The sequence below is a fragment of the Macrobrachium rosenbergii genome, chromosome 51 (assembly GCF_040412425.1).
Source record: "Macrobrachium rosenbergii isolate ZJJX-2024 chromosome 51, ASM4041242v1, whole genome shotgun sequence".
In the NCBI taxonomy this organism is placed as follows: Eukaryota; Metazoa; Arthropoda; class Malacostraca; order Decapoda; family Palaemonidae; genus Macrobrachium; species Macrobrachium rosenbergii.
Window position 1 is genome coordinate 58061884 of NC_089791.1, and position 19226 is coordinate 58081109.

Below are 19226 nucleotides of genomic sequence, written 5' to 3' on the forward strand. Positions count from 1 at the left end.
GGATTGTTCACAACCAAGGGAAGGGATTTCGTATTCTCCTGTATCTTTGGGGTCTGTAGTGTCCAGAATGTCGTGAAACAGAGTAGGTTTCCGACGTTGCCAAATTCCTCAAGACTTAAATCTGACTCAAGCTAATCCCGCCATCCTTCCATTCAGGGTCCTTTAATCCGGTCGTAAAATTTCCTTTCCAGTCCAATACTATCATAAATCTTTCCATTCAAGTAAGAACTGCGTTTTAAGATCTACCATTGTTGTTGATGTAGATCAAGCCGACCTTGGTTTTCGACAGCAGCCCATAAAGCTGGCTGCTTTGTTCATTTCTACAAACATGCACGTAAAATTTTTGTAGGAACAGTTCGAGCACAATATAAAGTATGAGAGACAAGGAAGTTTCCTTTAATACAGATAATAGTTTTACTTCCAAGAGGACATCCTCGACTATATCTGGCTCCAATGTCTGTTGTGACGACAATTGTTTTCCGTTTCGTTTACAGTTTCAACTTTTATTCTTTATATAATTCGAATGCTGATTGAGCCTGTGTGTTTGAACATTATCAAAAGTATAGTCAGATTCTTAAAAATATCTGTAGCCTGGCTCATCATTCTCTCTCTCTCTCTCTCTCTCTCTCTCTCTCTCTCTCTCTCTCTCTCTCTCTCTCTCTCTCTCTCTCTCTCTCCATGAAACATATTTAATATAGAATTGTTGAATATGACGAACATCAATTATTTCATAAATATTTTTCCTCCGGATAATGAAACGATAAAAAAATATTTTCTCTAAAATAAGGTACTGTTTTAGTACAAAAAAAAAAGGCTTAGTCTCAGTTAACGGAAGATTAATTCTTATCAGAGGAAGAAACTTCTAAAACGTAGAAACAAGGAAATAAAACAGATTTGTACAGTGAAATCAATGAAGACACTTTTCCCTTAAAATAGATAGTTTATAAAAATATATGTGATCACAGGATAAAACTAAACAGCGAAACAGCAAAATAAAACCAGATTTCATTAAATTAAACAAAGAAGGTCTTCCAGGGCGAAAAGTAGTTTTCAGCATTAATATTAGTGTGCTGTGCTGTTCCTCACGAGTTGAAGTTATTTCTATAACAAACGAATCAACAAACTGATTCACAGTAATATCAGTCTCTGTCTCTTTTATGATAATGTTCTCAACATGTTTAACGGCAATTTTCCAACTTTCTGCGGTCACGCATGCCAGTGCCTCTTGTGATAACGATGTTAGATCCGCCATTTTACTTTATTCTTTTTGGCTACATAGTTTTTAACCCGCGCCAAAATAAGTTCAGTTGCACTGTAATGGCAGTGATAGGGTGTGAGCCTTACGATCTTGTGACATTTTTATAAAGCTATCCTGTCGATGACATATTTTGGAACATTTACATGTTTCACTGCTTTCACCAATTCAAGCAGTTCACACTTCGTCGGATATTCTGGGAGATTTTCATCTTTATTTCTTAACCAGTGTTGGATCGTTCCCTTTGTGCTCACCATCCTATAGGAGGTCTGTCAATTTGGACTGAATGGTAAGATGCATTGTCCATAATTATATCGGACTGCCGTGGTATATTGGGTATAAGCTTTGCTCGGAAACATTTTCCGAACACAATGTGATTCATGTGGTGGCGATAATCACCGTCGTTTTTGCGTGGAACACCAACTCCTTATTTGGCATGAATACTTGCTCGGATCCAGCATGCAAAATGATAATTCTACCCCTTTTTCCGTTTGGTGTGTTTTATTATTTATTCATCCGTCCAACACTTGGTGACTATAATTTTGATTAATGCAGGTTTCATCTAGAAATATAACAAGACTTATTTCCTTCATCCCTAATATTTTTCATTTCGCGTAGGAACTTGGTCCTGGCACTTGCGATATCACTTCTCTCCAGTAGAAATTTCCTTCTGTCAACTCTTCGGTATTTAAATCCAATTTCTTTAAGTACTTTACGTAAAGATTCTCTGCACCCACTAAATCCAATATTTTCTTTCACTTCAAGGAGAATGCTGTCCAACGTTGGAATTTCCTTTTTTTTTTTAACGTAATAATTAAGAACAGTTCTTCATAAAACCCACTGATCAGATTCATCGATGTTGGTTACAGTTGGTGGTCTTTCCTTTTTTTTTTTTACTTTAGAAACGGGAGCTTCAGTTTCTTCTAAGTTTTTTTTACCTTCTTTGCATATTCGGTGTATCGTACTTCTGCTTTGCTTGGTTGTATCCATTGTAACAGTTTTGTTGTTTGTCTCCCTTTTGAAATACTCGTGGACATTAGATATAACTTCTCGTGTCTGAGCCCTTGACTGCTGATTTAGGGAGCCTTCCATCTTAAACAGTCCTGCTTGGGTATCAGAATAAAAGTGATAAGCTAATAGTTTATCATTTTTGTTCCATTTGGGGATCTACTAAACCCACTCATGAGATTCCCTTATTAAATCATCTAAATTTTTCGGAAGAGAGGCCACAGACTTGAAACATGCTAAATGAAGAGAATGGCAAACACATTTATCTTCACATTTAACTAACTTCAGATATGGAAACTCCTTAAAAAGTTGATGAACTGAGTGATGCTTTTCTATCGTAACGTGTGCGCCATCAGAGCCAATCCCAATACAATTCTCCATCTTAAGATTGTTCATATGAAAAAAAATCCTTGATAACATGACATCCCCAAAGCAATAGCATCTTCAACCTCAAGTAGAGCCAACATCTTTGATACAGTATCTTTCTGAGATTCTGAAAAATACCTGACAACAATACACAAATGGTTTGATGAACTCAGATCCGTAGACTCGTCAACTAAAATACTACATTTATTAGCCTTCATATCAAGAAGCAACTGCTCATGAAAATAGGGACCCAATACCTTATTTATCAATTCGGTACACATGGTAGAACCCATTTTAACACCTTTTACAATGTCAGATCGTTAAAAGCACTAGCGCACACAGGAAGTATGTGTTCAATTAAGGAAATGGCAGAATGAATCGTCATGTGAATGCTGAATATCAATTCAGCCCTCTTCAAAGTAGAAGTTTTACAGTTTTTAGAAATCGCATGGCTGGTTATATTTGAAGACTGAATTTGCTAGGAAACTCTCAGTTTATGTTTCCTGGTTTTTGAATGATCCACTAAGTCTGAATAATGAGCTCTTACACTGGATCGGCAGCAACGGCAATAAGCCATTTGATCATCGTTTGGTACTTTCTGGATCCATGATATCAGCCAAGTATCATACTTGCATTCTTTTCTGTAACCTTGTTGGTACTTTACCCACTTCCCCGTGTTAATCTGTAAGAAGTGAAAAATACGAATATAATATATTTTCTGATATTATTCAAATTATTGATATCACTTTAAATAATGTAATACATAATTATGTAGATATATCATTATGTACGAACTAGATAAAATCGAACCAGAACCATAAAGTGAATCCACTGGTGGTGTTGAACTTTACTGAAGTTACTGATACTGGTTGAACCATCTTACACTGCACAGCATACAGTGCAGGAGTTGAAGCTGTTTGTAAACAACCTTAAAATGATCGTTTGGATGTTTACAATATCTGCATAATCGCCTCGTTTCACATGGAGAAAGAGACAGACAGACAGAGACTGATACAAGACTTAATGGTCTCATGTCCCTCTTAAAAGGAGTTATCTATAAGATGACCCCTCGACCATCGGTAATTGAGTAGAGGGTTGTGTTGATGAAAACACGAGAGAGAGAGAAAGTTTTGGGAATATGTAAAGTCAGCGGCAAGCTATTGTTGCTAGCCTTTTTCCTACCTGCACCTGCGAGTTAGCTTCCTCAAAATCTTGAATGGTTGGTAAAATAAATGTCAAGTACAAAAAGCTCCGTTGATCCGCAAGCATTCCTTTCAGAACTCCAGCATGATAATTTCTATCTTTGTCTTTAATCACAGAAAAATAGGCTTTAAGCTCATACCATTGTTTGAGAATTTATATATACATTTACCTTTCACAAGCCATCTTGTACTTGGTGCAATGAAACTGGATGGCTGAATATACTCTTCCTTCATGGCATTAAACACCTGTACAAACTCTTCTCTACTAAGAGTACTGCATTTGAACCATCGAGCAATTTGTGACAGCAAATACTCTAAATTAGCAGGCAGCTTTTTGAATGCATGTTCAGCACTCACAGCAAGAATGTGGCATTTGCATTTTATCAAAATAATTCTTGGTGATACTCTCTTCACCTGTGACAACACAGAATTGTGGGCACCACACACCTTATTTTTGCCATCTGATGAAAATCCTCTACAGTTTACTAAATCAACATTTATTTCATCAAAATAATCTGATATCACGGCTCTCTGCTGTAGCTAATGTATCCGTATCAATGCTAGGAACTCAGTCTTCACGATGTTCTCACGTGAAGAAAAAAATTTCACATAGAGGCACAGAAGTTTGTACACAGATACATCTGTAGATTCGTCTATCAATAATGAAAATTTTACATTCCTTAGTTCCTCCATCAGGTCTTCGTATTATGACTTGGCAACAACATTAGTTACGAGTTTGGCACAATATGTTAGGTCCAGTCTCACACATCCAAGTAAACTTTTCTGGCCATATTCTTTAATTACCTCTGTCAAATGATCATCGGACTGTACAGCAGCTTGACAGGCAACAGACAGGCAACAGCAACACTGTACTCCAGTTCAAATCCTTTAAAATTTCTTTTTTCACATGAGATTCCACCAAAGTAGGTCTGAATTCCCCTTTTCTTCACTGCATCACAATTTTGCACGTTTTGCACTTTTCTCATGTTGAACCAACACGCTTTTTTTGTGTGTGTTACTTTGCAATGACACACATTACCCTTGAATGTTAACCACTTGAATTCTTTCACCCATTCTTTGTTATATTTTCTACCCTCTTTATAAGCAGCCTTCCGCTCTCCCATTTTGAATGAAAGAAATCACTGTCAAGGCTGAAAACACAAATAATGAAGTAATATGACTTTTTTCTGTATAGATACTGCTCAATAGCCAGCCTACAGTGGCAGGAGTCTAATGCGATAAATTGACAAAATTCAGGAATAATTCGGTTAGAATTCAGAAATATACTAACGCCACATTTGATCTGTTAGTCTGAGATATTAAGTGGTTACAGTACAAATATCCAGCCCCGACTGAAAAAGTTGTTTGGCGACGAGGGAAATCACGGAATATTACCTTATTTTTCAGTTTCAGTTAGGCTGTATCTCCAGCTATCAGGACTCATCAAACTTCAATATGACAAATATAATGTCAAACAGGGTTTGGCATCAACCTAAAATAAATGTATGCCAACCATACCTTGAAAATGCCAAATTGGCGTTATAATGTCAAACCAGGTCTACACTGTTTTCTCGCCTTAAGGGAGGTTTAATCAATGAAATTGGCACAAAGCGGCACCGCCGGAAATTTACTCCATGTTTCACATTTTGGATGTAAAAATGTTGGTTTTCTGTATACGGTAAATTTGTATTCTGTCGTGTCTCTGATTATTTAAAACATCAAGAAATGGAATTTTGTCGTTTGTTTCCCATTCAACTTCGAATTTAATGCTGGGCACTAATGCATCAACAAGAGATTACAAAGTAAATATTAAAATTTCACGAAGTCTAATAAAAACCTGTATTTTAAAAGCAGATTAAGTAAATAATAAAATTTCACTAGGTCTAATGAAAGGTTATATTTTAAGATGCATATTATTTAATTTCCAATCTGGGGACTTTTGTTGAAGTCTTGCTGAAGTCTGGTACTATGGCAAAAAAAAAAAAAAAAATAAAACTAATACCTTTTGGTGAGGTTCACAATTTCTTACGATGACGAAGAAGTCTGTAGGCTACAAAGGCATCGTTTCACTGCAGAACCTACGACACGTTTACATAAACACCAGAGGCACAAAGATCACCACCACATTATATTTGGAAAATTTATCGATCACTCGGGCAGACTCATTCCCCCGAATTACACTTCTTATATTGACAGTAGAAACCGTGACTTCCCCCGTTTGATTGCTTTAGATTCCGGATGTATTAAATGTAAATCGGATTCCGGTAACAACCTCCTTAGTAATGGAGCCTCGAGTGATGTCAGAATCTGTATCAGTAATCTCATCTTGAGCTTTTAAGGATACTGATGTTTCTCCAGGGGGAACAGCAATGGTAACCTCTCTGTCACTGTCGGGGATGACTCTTAAGGATGACTTTGATTACTGCAGAGCGCACAGGGCCTGCCTTCTTGAGTAAGTTAAGCGGTTTGTCGGTCAGCAGCAAATGATATAAAGGTCTCCCTTCGGTCACCGAAACTAAAATGAGAACAAGTAGCAGTGTCAGCTTCATAGCTTTATTTTCTCTCCTACGGCTTTTGCAGAGAATGTGCAGAACACAGGGCCGTTGCTTCCTAGACAGAAGACCTATGAACTTCAGAGACTGAATGAGGGTCCGAGTCACATGAGGAGCCGACGACAACTTCCCGGGTCATAAAAGCCATCCCTCTCAGATAAAGAAAGCGTCTGATTGGCCCCAGCTTAAACATCTGGTTGTCTGACCAATCGCGTTACACTCACAAGCTACAGTCGGAGAAGGCACAGACTTAATCCCTTCTCATGAATTATGACGTATGGGACCGCACGCTTATATATATATATATATATATATATATATATATATATATATATATATATATATATATATATATATATATATATATATATATATATATATATATATATATATATATAATATATATATATATATATATATATATATATATATATATATATATATATATATATATATATATATATATATATATATTATGAATGAATGTTTACCATCACCGTGACATTTTATACATACAAATATTAAGCTACAAATGTCGTTTAACATCCAGCTCGTGATACATCGGAAATAATATCGAAGGGGAATGTACTGTAATAATTGATAATCGATTCGTCACCTGGCAGGCTCGAACTACCGAACAACCAGTGACGAACCACTTAACCGTTATAAATCCCCTTTCCGAGGTAGAGCGATTTGGATATTGAACGATATTTTTGTGGATGTGAAGAGGCAAGAGACTACTGTCAGCGTCTAAAGTAGATCATCCTTATTATTAATAATATCCACTGTTGTTATGGATCTTAAGTGATATATATACCGGTATATATATATAATCTACTTGAAGGACAGTCTGAAGAAATTGCACTCTTCAACGTCCGTTGGAGGACGGTACAGAAAGTCATTCTTTTTTTTTATTAAGCCATCCTTGTATTGCGCGGGCATCTTTACCTAGCCGTGATGGCGAGGATTGAGGTTTCCTGCCCCGTTCCGTAACCCTTCTCTCAGCAAATTTGATTAATCGTTCCGTGTGTAATCTACGTTGTTCAGGTGATGTCTCATGGATTTTATATGCGTTTAATATTTTGACGCTTTTAAATTGTTCTAAACAGCTGTACTATCGAATTGCTGGAACATGAAAACTATTGAATCCGGCTGGTAAATGATGTAAAAGCTCATGAAATTTTGTGATAGCAATTTTTTTTGTTTTTAAAGTAGCAATTTATGAATAATGACGTTGCCGGAACAAAAAATTTAATTTGGGGACTGCTTCTGTATTAAAATTGGTTTAAAGTTTCATTGCAATGTTTATCTTCAGCTGCTAATTAAGTAATATAAGAAAGGTTTCATTGACATAAATTTCAGATACTATTTTACAGCTACGCAAGGAATCTCTTAAGGGTTTTATGTATGAGGACTGTATGTGTATTACGCGTGTATAAAATCCCTCACCGACTGAATAGAAATGAAAGTTAATTATGATCATTCTTACACCCTTCAAGCTTCAACCCAAGACCCACGGCCTTAGACCGTGGGTAGACCAACCAATGTACCCGGTGCCTTTTCAACAATGAAAAGCCTTCAATGAACCGGGTACCTCGTAGCGTAGTGGTTAACGCACTCGGTTCACAACCGGGAAATCTGGGGTTCGATTCCTCGGCGAGGAGAAACAGATGGGCTCGTTTCTTCACACCCAAAGCCTCTGTCCACCTAGCAGTACAAATTAGGGACCCAGTGTTAGTCGACTGTTGTGGGTCTGCATCTGGGGATGGTACTGCGTCCTGATTCAGTTGAGAACCTTGAATCATGTCCTAAGGGGATCACTGTTCGAGACCTATCGGTCAAAGCCTAGCTCTTCGGAGCACACTGTTCGAGACCTTCGGGTCAATACTTGCTCTTCGGAGCCCACTGCTCAGCTGATGAAAGGGCGCAGATAAGATACCATTTTCGTTTCTCTCTTAATGGATGAAAAAGCCACAAATTCTATTTCAAGTTCTCTACTTTTAAAACTTCTTCCATTCTTCTTACTTATAAATAATACAATTATGTTTTTTCAGTTTATTCACATGTTGGTTAAATTACTCTATTGTCATCTAATGTTTCCTTCATGAGTTAACACGAGGCTCAAGGAATTCCTTATGTATTTTACATTTTGATTCATTTAGTAATTTCATTTCGACTTTTAGTTCCCGTATTTCATTAATATATAGTTAGCTTTTGGTAAGACTATCAGATTGTCCTCTGTATGCTTCCTAACGGAATAATTTTAGGCTTCCATGTTCATTTAAGTGAAAAGTCTATGCTCTTGCTTGACATTATCCTTGTCATTATTATGATAAGTGAATATTATTGTACTGAAATTTTATCCACGGTGCAGAGAAAAAAGATGGTTTAACAATTTTAACCAAGGAGAGAGAGAGAGAGAGAGAGAGAGAGAGAGAGAGAGAGAGAGAGAGTCTGTTCTAGGGTAAGATCTGAATATCGATCTGTGCCGGCAGTTATCATCTCGTTCCTGCTTATAAAACATGAGCCATGAAAGGCTGCGGGTGGGACAGGTGGTAGAAAGGGGAACCTCATAAGGATATAAATGTGATTTCCTCATGTAATTCAGACCAGCTTGACGTTCAGGAGAAAGCCGTGTGCAAGGATTGGTCGGAAACTCATAAGAATATCATGTTTTTACAAAAATAATTCTTGGACCATTATATTTTTAACATCGTTTTTAAGCATTTTAATAAGTTTCTTAACATTAAAATTATACCCAAGGTAAATTTCCCTACTGTTCCTGTCAATCCATTCTGTCTCCGTTTTCCTTTTATTCAAAATAATGCTTTCTCTACCCAGATTAGACAGCTATTAAGACAACATCCCCCTGCCATAAAATGGCAATTAATAACCACAAACCCCTTGACAATTTGGTCTCTTTAAAAATGAAGAAAACTATGTTTTTTACTAGACCCCGTTTGGCGTCGTATGCAGTTTTATTTATTTACTTGTCCCAGATGTATTGGGGGAAAATATGTTGGGACCTCTCGTAAGTTCTTCAAAGTTTGCACTGATTGCCGTAGGGGTGTCAGTTATCGTACTGGTCAAGGTCCTTTAGAGATATTGGTATATTTAAAAGACCTTGTGTACTGGTGTTAGGTTGGCGTCTCCCGAATATTCTAATAATATTTGGACCGTGTTAATAAAATGCAAAATATAAACATTCAAAATTTTTAGTAGAGCCTCTTTTCTACAACAGATTGTTATATTTGTTATTGTGTATTTTGCCAATGGCCAGTGCTTTGAAGGGTTATAATATATATATATATATATATATATATATATATATATATATATATATATATATATATATATATATATATATATATATATATATATATATATATATTTATATATTATATATATAATTATATTTTATATATATATATATATATTTACATTGAAAGCAATTGCTTTTTGTCATCAGTGAATCTTCATATCGTCGGAGTCTTTTCTGATTCTCAGGCGTCAGTCTTTGGTGAAGAACACACAAACTTCTTTTTTCCATTTATTTTCCGTCACGACAGTAGTTTCTCCACTCTGGCATTTTCAAGTAACTACTAGTTTACAATTTGGATTTACAATCATTTTGTCTGTACATGCTGATGGAAGAGTATACCTAAGCTGTGATTGGTCCAGTAAATGGAACAAAGAAGTTTGTGTGTTCTTCACCGAAGATTGACGCCTGAGAATCAGAAAAAAACTCCGACGATATGAAGATTCCGGCAAAAAACTCATTGATGCCACAAAAGCAATTGCTTTCAATGAAAGTTGCCTCAGAGAAGAATTATGCCCTGAAAGAAAGTACACACACACACACACACAAACACACACACACACACACACACATATATATATATATATATATATATATATATATATATATATATATATATATATATATATATATATATATATATATATATATATATATATATATATATATATATATATATATATATATATATATAATATATATAATATATGCACTTTTTGGAAACGCTTACTACCACAAAACCCGAGAGCGAAGTGGCAAGATTCAAAGCCGCACCCGGTATACCCGTCAACCTTTTGTGAGAGACTAAGATATTGTGGGCTACTTCGTGGTCAAGTGGTTAGCAGTACCTTATGCTGATGTACCTGGTCTGGGTTCGAGTCCTGTCACGGACGTCAGAATTTTTTCGTTTAGTTCTGGAATTCATCTCTCACTTATTTACACCAACTTGAGGACTTCTTAAAAAACGTGAAAAATACCATAAAATCTAGATTTTGCAATCTCAAAAACTTGTCTGGGTAACTCACATATTAATGAAATGTGTTACAAGATTTGAACTAAAAGTAAAATACAAAATAGAAACAGTTTCCAGACATTGTAGATTAAAGTAAGTGCATCACTTCTATTGATAGTGTTCATAATTTTTATTTTAATTTTAGAATAAGAACTATATAAATATTCTGGTAACATATGAGCTATTCAGGCAAGTTTTTAAGATAATACAAAATCCTGAATTTATATTTATATACATATATATATATATATATATATATATATATATATTTATATATATTCATATATATATATGACATATAATTTTATATTAATGAAAAAGTGACACATAATTTTGTTTAATAAAAGAACATATAAATATAAAAATACATTTCTTAAAATATCTTAAAACAAACTTACCCAGGACATGACTAAAAAGTGACTAAACATGAAAAGGTAAAATTGGTAGGAAGCAACAGAACAGCAAAATAAATAAACAAAGGTGTGGAAGACGTCTGGGCATTTAACGAGGGAACGAGTGCTTTAATGAAAATTGACTCGAAAGTCGTAAGCTCGTCCTCGTGTTTGGCTGAGGCTATTATTTCGAAGTTTCCCGTATCAATCTGCGTTTTGCAGACTGCAGAGTGATTTCTTATATATTTAGTACTTCAGGCCTGGACAATCTGCATCCTGTCCTAAGACTGACGCCCTGATGACTACAGACACGGACTTTCAGTAACCGTCTCGTACATCCAACGTCGGTTCTCAGCTGGCACTTGGGACAAGTATATTTATGAATGATGTTAGATGTTAGAGACGGACACAGTCTATACTTAGATCTGAAAGGAGACCCGAGCGTTGGAGGCTTTTTCGGAATAAGCTTAATATTTACAAAAGGAAATTCTTTGCTAATGATCTTTATACGTGTTTTGCGGAAATCATCGTTGAAAAGGAAGGAAATTTAGCGTAAATGTCTAGTTTGAGAACATTATAACTGACATGTGGCTCACTAAAATTCATATCCAACAACTTTCTCAAAATTTTGTATAAATTTTTTAAAGGTAAACAGTTATTTCTAAAAAAAAAAAATGTCAGGAACTCAGTTTCGCTGTGGAAGGCTTGCCAAGATGAAGTCAGAGTAAAGGTCTTGTGGAGGAGTGTAAAAATAGCTTTTAATTTAAAATCAAAATGACAAGCGCTGTAAAAAATGAGTACCTAACCCAGTAAAGGTGCTCTTTCTGTATATACTGGTATGGAAACCCTCCGAGTCACTTGAAGTACGCAAGTCCAGGAAAAGGAGGGATTTACATATATCCTTCTCCATAGTAAACTTTTTAATTTTGGGGTGCCGGGCATTAATAAAATATAAAAACAGATGAGACTGAAATTCATGTCTAAATAGAACGAATGTGTCATCCACATAACGTCGATAAAATAGGGGGTAAAGATTGGAGGCGCAGCAATCTAAAAATGACTCCTCCAGGGAGTTCATAAAGATGTTAGCGAACGTGGGCCCGAGTGGACTACCCATCGCCATACCCTTCCACTTGTTTGAAGGAAGAACCATTAAAAACAAATACCCTGTCCCGCACGGCTGTTTAAAATGAGATTATTAAAATATTGAAACACAGTCTTCGTAAGGAAATAATTTGTTTAAAATAATAATAATAGTTTCCTCAACGGGGACATTAGTAAACAATGACTCGATATCGTAGCTAACCGAATAAAGGTCCGAGTCCTGTTTAAGGATCTCGTTCTTAAAATCCAGGGAGTTCCTAAGAGTGTAGGCGTTGCTGGTTAAAGGGGTATTTTTGGATGAAATAATCGGTCGTAAGGGAATATTGTCGTTATGTGTATATATATATATATATATATATATATATATATATATATATATATATATATATATATATATATATATATATATATATATATATATGCACACTGAGAAATCACAAAAGTAAGCCCGTGATTTTTTTTAATTAGCTGAAGCCACTGGGAAAGTTCAAATTGAAACGACAGAGTGCCAAGTACTTTCGTGTATTTTAACACATCTTCGGGGCACAAAGTAATACAGAGCACAAAACAAGCGAGCAAGAAAGCTCTCACAAAAGCAAAGTGAAGGAAAAGATCAATTAAAATATGTACAATTAGGCCATTACAAACAGAAACATTCTTGCTCACTCGTTTTGTGCTCTATATTACTTTGTGCCCCGAAGATGTTTTAAAATACACGAAAGTACTAGGCATTCTGTCGTTTCAATTTGAACTTTCCCAGTGGCTTCAGCTGATATATATACACACACACACATACATATATATATATATATATATATATATATATATATATATATATATACACACATGTATATTTAGCATATATGTGCCCATATATATATATATATATATATATATATATATATATATATATATATATATATAAATATAATAATTTTTATATATACACACACACACACACACACACACACACATACATATATATATATATATATATATATATATATATATATATATATATATATATATATATATATATATATATTTTATACATATATATTTGTATATAATTACACTATATATTTATATATATAGACATATATATATATTATCGGTTTGTCTATCTGTCTGCATGTATGTATCAAGAATTTCATATCTACCATAGTGTCGCAAGAAGACAATTGATATTTTCATCGAGGTCCAGAATGAGTTCCATTCCTATGTAAAGTTGGGTTTATATATGTCCCCATATGTACACAACCTGGACACAAATACACATTATACACAAACATACACAATATATATTGTAAAGATTAGCGCCAAAAGCGCCCGCCTTTCCGCTTTGCTCGGCCGATAGATAGGCCTCTGTCTATTTTGAACCTGTGAGAGGTAGTGAATACTGGTTCGGGTTAGTTTTAACCAGTGGAAGTCAGGGTTATAAGAGACGCTCAAAAGATTTAATTCTCGCCTGGGGCAATAAACTGTCTTGCGCCGTTCTCTTTGGTACAGGAGAGTGACCCGGGCAGGACATCAGCTGTTTTCTTTGATACAGAAGCGTGACCCGGTCAGGACATCGCCCCCCACCCCTGCCCAGAAGCAATAAAAGGCCAGGGCGCGAGAAGCTCGCTCTCACACACAGTCGCTAGTTTAAGCCAAGAGGTCACGAGTGCAGACTTACGGGCTGCTCTAGAAGCAAGAGCCCGTGCTGGCACAAGGCCAGCTAAATCTAAAACAACAGAGTGCAGACCTCGCCCCCCGCCCGTCTTTCCCTCGTCGCCACGTGGAAGTTAACTGCCCTTTGCTCCGTACCCCCACCCACGTGGCAATCAAAGATTGCAAGTGGGGATTGCAAGTCCCAAAAGCGAGCGGAAACTCAACTGCGGCCTTTCGTCATCACAAGGGCGCCCATTTTCCGCCCCCAACCTACGACTTGAAAGCAGTTCCTTGGTGAGGGAGGACCTTTGTCGACGCACACACGTGGACCCTAGCAGAAGACGCCGCTGGACGCCGACGTCAGCCTTACGCCTCTACAATGTGGTAAAGTACCTAGAACGAGTTGCTTTGTCACGTTACGTTCGCCCTTGTGCATTTATTAAACTTCTGGGCCTATAACTTGGTATTCCCTGATGCCTCTTGGTTCAATCCCGGCCCACGTGTTCACTGCCTCCTTGCTCTGAGTCACAAGTAACACCTCGGGGAAGTCCTTGGCGCAATCAGCGCACACCCGAGTAATTCATTCCCCAAATTCCAGCAATAGATTTGTAACCTGGGTCCTCATATCGTTTCAGAAGGACGATCGTAGCAAAATTCTCCTTGGTCCGTGTTCCTGACATTCCCAAGCTCCCCCCTCCTTCGGGAGGACTTCTGCAGCAGCAATTTAACATGTTTCAGTTCATTTTCCCTTTGATCTTGTGTGTTATGAGAATATACCTATTTTTGTATCCACGTGTTTCACGCACTTCCCTTTGAGAAAGAGCCCTCCGCTCCTTGTACCACTCCTTTTAGTTTGTGTTTTTATATGTCCTGGCTATCTTGCAAGGCCATTTTAGAGTAAAGTAATAAATGTGAGTCATAAGAACCACCTGCACCAGGAAACATATATATATATATATATATATATATATATATATATATATATATATATATATATATATATATATATATATATATATATATATATATATATATATATATATATATATATATATATATATATATATATATATATATATATATATATATATATATATATATATATATATATATATATATATATATATATATATATATATATATATATATATATATATATATATATATATATATATAAATATATATATATATAAATATATATATATAAATATATATATATATATATATATATATATATATATATATATATATATATATATATATATATATATATATATATAAAATATATATATATATATATATATATATATATATATATATATATATATATATAATATATATATATATATATATATATATATATATATATATATATATAAATATATATATATATAAAATATATATATATATATATATATATATATATATATATATATATATACTATGTATATATATATATATATATATATATATATATATATATATATATATATATATATATATATAAAATATATATATATATATATAAATATATATATATATATATATATATATATATATATATATATATATATATATATATATATATATATATAATATATATATATATATATATATATATATATATATATATATATATATATATATATATATATATATATATATAATATAAATATATATATATATATATATATATATATATATATATATATATATATATATATATATAAAATATATATATATATATATATATATATATATATATATATATATATATATATATATATAAAATATATATATATATATATATATATATATATATATATATATATAAATATATATTATATAAATATATATAGGTGCGTGCTCTTTCAATAATTTTTTAGGAGGGATTAAGAAATTGTGGGTGTTCTCAATCCGAATAGGAATTGGTCAGCCTTGAGAAATTCAAATGCTGGCCAATAAGATGAAGCGTCCTAATCTGATGGGCCGTACCTCTGTAGCCCAGGAAGTCTTTTCGATCCTTAAATAGCCAGAGCCTACATTAGAGCTTTGAACTTCGAAGATTTCGGGTCACCGGATTGAACGAAACACAGCCATGAAGCTGACACTGCTCCTCGCTTTAATTATAATACAAGCAAATAAAGGGAGGCCATTCCATCTGCAAAGAGACTTTATGAAAGCCTGCTAAAGGACGAACAATGAGATCTTACATTTCCAGCGGTGTTTCACTGAACGCCACCAATTATCCTGAATTCGAAAAGGAAGTCACGGTGATCTCAGCAGTTACTGAAGTCATTCCTACTGAAGTCCATCTCAGCCCCATAGTTCCAGAGGAAGTCTCATTCAGCGCATCGAGTGACAAAGATGTTGCAATTGTTTTCCCAGCTGAGGAGGAACCAACAGGTTTAGAAGCAAAAGAATACATTACTGAAGGACCCTGTCACATCGCTTTTAACTTCATAACTGAGGGGGTTGCCACACCTGTTGAGCCAAGCAGCAACGTCATGGTTATATTTCTACCTCTAATACTTATGAGTTCGACAGCGACGGGACTCGATGAAGCAGAGTTTCTACTTCTGTTGTTAAGGTAAAAAATATAAGGCGGGAATATTCACTGACCAATGAAGTCGCTCTAACTTTTGCTGTAGGTTTGATCGTCGCCACTCTCATGATGTGTCTGTGCATGTGTGGAAAGTTCCATTTTAAATTACAACCTTTCAGTATATCTATAACCATCGGAAGTAATTCCCCCATGTTCACGAAGACCATGCCAGAATCAGCTGTTATGCCTTAACTGTTTTTGAAACTGTTTCAGCTGACAAAGGGCATTCAAGTTCTTCATATATTTAGTCTAAGTGAACTTTTATTCTGTATTATTTTGAAATGTACTGTTACAGATTTATTTCTTACCTTTTCGTAAGTCTTGTGGTGAACTGACGAAAAAATGTTCTTCAGATGTATCTTTAAAATAGACCAAGAGAATTTTTTCATTTAATTCTTTGTGATTTTTGTGTTAAGCTGTTGATCGTTTCATGAACCTTATAGTCTAAGTGGAATTTTACTCCCAACTCTTTCGAAATTGCATGTTAAGTTGACAAAGTGCACCTTAAGCTCCTGTAGTTATATTAGAATTAATTGAATATTGTTTCTGTAAATTTTTTAAGCGAAAAAATTTGCTTCTTAAGAATTGTTATCTTTTCTTGGACGCAAAGAAATAATTCCTGAATAAGATGCTCACGACCGTGTGTGCCGGTGGTGTGGTTTTTGTTCGGATTCCTTAGGCTCTTAAGAATATTAACTAATAAATGCTTTTGTCTGAAGTTTTGTTTTCATGACTCCTTAACTGAGACAATGTTTATTATACTAAGTTATTATGATAGATTTTGATCACATTCACATGAAGCTTTCAACTTAATTTTGAGAAAACACACTAGTATAAGGAGATATTAAATCTGACGATAAAATTGCCCTCGTCGACGTCCGTTAGAGAACGGAACAAAGTCGTTCAATTTTGATTAAGCCTTATGCTGCATGGCCGCCCGCTCTCAGGCAGCTTGTAAACGAAACAGTCAGGCTACACCTGGGCTATATTCACCGTTACCTGGCCGTGATGGCGAGGATTGAGGTCTCCTGCGTCTTTCCGTAACCCTGCGCTCAACAAATTTGATTAATCTGTGTAGTTCAGATGATGTCTCCTGGATTTCGTGTGCGTTAAATATTTTGAGGCTTTTAAAATTGTTCTTAACAGCTGTACTATCGAATTGCTGGAACATGATCAAATACTGAATGTGGTTGGTGAATTAGTAAAAGCCCATGAAAGTTTGTGATAGCAATTTTGTTTGTTTTTAAGACAACATTGTATGAATAATGACGCTGGTGGACCAAAAAAAGGTAATGTAAGCATTGTTTCTATATTAAAATTTGTTTTAAATTTCAGTGTAATGTTTATCCTAAGCTGCTAATCAAGCAAAGCGTGAAAGTTTTCATTGATAAACTTCAGATAATATTTTACAGCTACACAAGGAATCCCTAAAGGACTTTATGTATGAGGACTGTGTGTGCATTACTCGTGTATAAAATCCCTTTCTAACTGAATACCCGTTGTATCAAATAGAATTGAAAGTTAATTATTATGATCATTCTTGCACCATTCAACCCTGGTAGACCCGCAGCCTGGACCGTGGGTAGACCGACCAAGGTACCCGGTGCCTTTTAAACCATGAAAGGCAGGAGTTGTACCGGGTACCTCGTAGCGGAATGGATAACGCGCTCGGTTCACAACCGGGAGGTCTGGGGTTCGATTCCCTGGCGAGGAGAAACAGACGGGCTCGTTTCTTCACACCCAAAGCCTCTGTCCACCTAGCAGTAAAAGTAGGGACCTAGTGTTAGTCAACTGTTGTGGGTTGCTTCTAGGGATGGTACTGTGTCCCGGCTTGCTGAAAACATTGAATCATGTCCTATGGGGGATCACTGTTCGAGACCTAACGGTCAAAGCCTAGCTCTTCGGAGCACACTGTTCGAGACCTTCGGGTCAATACTTGCTCTACGGAGCCCACTGCTCAGCTATGCACGGGTGCAGATCAAATACCATTTTCGCCTTTTCTGCAAATTTTATTCCAGTTCTAAGCTAGAAAACTTCTTACATTGTTCTTACTTAAATAATTACTATGTTGTCATCTCACGTTTCGTTCATGTGTCAAAACGAGCCTCTTATGTATTTTACATTTTGATTCACTTGTTAACTTCATTTCAGCTTTTCTTATTAAAAGTAAATATTAAAAGTAAACATCATACTGAAATTCGACATAAGACCCAGAGAAAAAGATGATTTAACAATTTCCACAAATCTTTGAAAAAAAGTGATGGGTATACAAGGAGAGAGAGAGAGAGAGAGAGAGTCTGTTCTCGGTAAAGATCTGTGCGTCGATCCTTGCTGGCCGTTATCATCCCGTTCCCACTTTTAAAACTTGAGCCAAGAAAAGGCTGCGGGTGGGAGGGGTTGCAGGGGTTGTATACGGGAACCTCTTAACCCCAGCGGGGTGACTCACTAGGTTCATAACCAAGAGATCGAATGTTCGAACCCTCTCCTGGAGAAACTGGATGGGAACAACAAACGTTTCAAACAAACAGAGAATCCTCTTTTAAAATTGGTGGCCTCGTCCCAGCAACCGTAAAAAGCTGTTATCAATGGCTTCGTTGTATTCTGTGGGGGAATTAAAAAAAAGTGTTTTATAATCATACTGCCTTTGGGCTCCCAGTTTGTTGCAAATCTGGTGTAACTGACCAACTTAATTTGAGTTGCTATTCAAAAGCTATTAGAGATATCGAAATGGAGGTTGTTTCTGTTTACAGAGAATTTT